Here is a 3,051-nt window from a genome sequence, read left to right as displayed (position 1 = left end):
GAAATGTTTGGTATTATGTCGTTTTATTCAAATTAGTATCCTCTATATTCTATCATGATTGTAAATATGATTATGTTTGTCATTTCACTATTTGGTACTTTTATGATTTTGGTTATTTAAAATCAAATATAAAAGAAAACTCATCTCGGGAATGTTATGGTTATTATTCAAGTTAGTATCCTCTATATTCTATCATGATTGTAAATATGATTATGTTTCACGTAATCAATCATCCGCATATTGTAAGTCCTATTTGACAACGACAACATATATTAAACAAGAGTTGGATCCACTCATATTGCGCTGTATTATCATTTTATTCAATAGATGCTTCTGGACTGTATCATAGCTTAAGATGGGACGTATACGTCATCGTTAATGCTCACACAGTATCTGCGGTTTCATGATAGTTAAGGAGCTAAGCACATGACCTGTATGCATATTTATAGCTTCAAAGCTGCGTCACCTATTTATACACACACCATCACCTGTTTATACATCACACCAACTCATAACCTGATTATACTTGCTATACCTTGGTTTTAATATATGTACACATATACTGTCTATTTTCTATATACATATGATACGGTCGATGCTTACGTCCATTGTCAGTTGGTATACCACAATATTCGTCGTCTATGATTCAGTGATATTAATATGCATAATACATGCCTTACAATTAGTCTATAATCCATCACTTAAATTAACGGACTCTTACTATCAACATAGTCATAATCACACCAAACTTAACATAAAACATAAAGAAAAATTAAACACTCTTATATCATTTATAAAAACCGATCTATCACACGTAGGGTGGACCTATCTTAGTCTATCTATCTATCTATTTATATAAAAGAGAGTTATATCTCTCTTGTGCCTTCACGTAGGCGGACATGTCAGAAAATCAACTCACGTAGGTGAGACACGTGTCCCAGTTAGACAAAACACATCGTTTCATTAAAACCGATTTGATGGGTTTTGTTTTCATTGTTTACGGTCCTTCTCATTTATATTATTTGGGCATGCTCTATAGATATTTTGATTTGTGAAAAAGGCCAGCCCAATTGAAAGGAAAGCAGCATATTCTTCACGGTGTTCGTTCATCGTCGTCTTCTATCTATACTTCCTCATCTAGAGTTTATCATCAGAAGAATCCATCGCCAGCCATTAATGGAGTTTTAGGAGGTTGTGTGAAACGATTCTTCGTGATGAACAGCTGGGTCGTTCGCGTCGGTTCGTCTGAGATTCTTCTCCTCCAAACGTTATGAGATTCATCAATTCATCTCCATTAAGAACTATCTTTACTCCTTCAACCCCTGAAATTTAATCCTCACAATTCCTAAAACCACTAAAACTTATTTTATCGACGATGTATTGTGTTCAGCTCTCTAATTTTGTTTTCAGTGACAGGTGAGTTTCCGTTATTGATTTGGCGACGGAACTAGAGAATATAGAGATTAAATTCTTCTTCTCGGTTTGAAAACTTGAATCTGATGTCTTGGAGGTACCGGTAAGGAAGAGAGCCAAAGGTTTCCACACATTAAGCATTGATCTTTATGATTTTCTTGCTCACTGAGTTCTTTGTGTATATTGAAATTCACAACTCACAAGAGAAAGGAGAATAGAATAAAGTTAATATGCTTAAGGCTATGGAAGACCTGAAACTGTTGTTTGATTCTTGGGATTGTTTTTTGTTCTATTTACGTGTCCTTAGTTTTAGTCTTATCAATAACCTTATTGGAACTGGAATCTTTGTATAGATTAATAAAAATAACACTTTTCTTTTGTTTTGTTTTGTTTTTTCTGAAACATTTACTATTTGCTTTTATATAGGTTAAAGAAACGAAGATGTGAAAGTGATTGTAGCGGGTGATGACGATTGGTTGCCTCAGTCGCCAAAGGTTGTATTCGATAAAAGCAAAGAGTTAGGTGAGGAGTCTACCATTTAAAGCCAGGTTTGAGGTAGTTTTGTATGTTTTGAGTATTTTTTTCCATCTATTAGAAGCTACGGTTTGAACACTGCTAACTTAAATTTCTTAATGCGCCTTGATGATACCATCCAAAGAGTTTCTTTCTTACATTTTGATTCTTAAGTTTTGAATTGAAATATGCAATGTATTAGAAGCTATGGTTTTGTATATCTGTGCTTCTTATGTTTCTATTAGAAGCTACTATTTTTTCCTCCAGCGCTATATATTTGTTCGTCGATTTCATTCACATAAAGCGATAAGTTTGGACACTACCAACTGTTATTTATTAATTTATTTTTGATGACATCACCCAAAAAGTCATTATTATTACAATTTGATCTTTAAGTTCTGAGTTGAAACATGCACTGCAGGTGGAAAAAAGATGGAGCTCATGTCATTCTCAAAAACTGTAGTAGATGTGATGCAGGAAGCCAAGGTTTCTGCTAGCAAAGAAGCTGAAGTATCTCAAAACATTCTTTGAGGAAGCTGCTTCTCAGGCACCACCAGGCCAAGATTGTCATAATATTTCCAGTAGAGTTTTGGATCCCCTATGCATGGTTCATACCATTTATATTATATTCGTGTCAGAGTTGAACAACGAATTATAAACCACCTAACATAGCAAATATTTATTTTTTATGCTCTTTCACTATTTCCCTAAAAGGTTTTTTTACACTTAAAGATTATATGAAACATATAACACAAACAAAGATATTATACAAAGGCGACAACTTTCGCAGTCCAAAGCTAGCTGACAACTAAAGAGATTATATTTCAACAGCTAAACACCCATGAAAGAGAGGAATCAAAGCCAATAAGGAGAAGAGAGGAATCTGAGCCAAGAAGGAATCTGAGCCAAGAGGAATCGAGCAACCAAAGTCAAACTTTATTGAGGTCCAAAGCACAAGCATTGAACTCTCTAAAAGGTTTATGTACTCGTAAAACAGAAAAATCATAAGAAATGTTTATGCTGATTTTTTAACCTACCTAAATAAATAAAAAGATTTATGCGAATTTTAAATTTCTTATGGAGAAGACAATAACTTTTTCTACAAAATAGTTTAAATAATAGAAC

General features: G+C 33.7%; 1 long non-coding RNA gene across 1 annotated transcript; it reads left to right on the top strand.

Moving 5' to 3' along the window:
• The first annotated feature begins 1,541 nt into the window (after positions 1-1,541).
• LOC106391032 lies at positions 1,542-2,620 on the top strand. Its single transcript, XR_001278410.3, has 2 exons — positions 1,542-1,935; positions 2,348-2,620. It is a non-coding gene; the product is annotated as an uncharacterized LOC106391032 (long non-coding RNA).
• Positions 2,621-3,051: the final 431 nt, after the last annotated feature.

This window comes from Brassica napus, chromosome C4 (assembly GCF_020379485.1).
Source record: "Brassica napus cultivar Da-Ae chromosome C4, Da-Ae, whole genome shotgun sequence".
NCBI lineage: Eukaryota > Viridiplantae > Streptophyta > Magnoliopsida > Brassicales > Brassicaceae > Brassica > Brassica napus.
The sequence above is the reverse complement of the archived record's forward strand: the minus strand, read 5'-3'. Positions and strand labels throughout refer to the sequence as shown.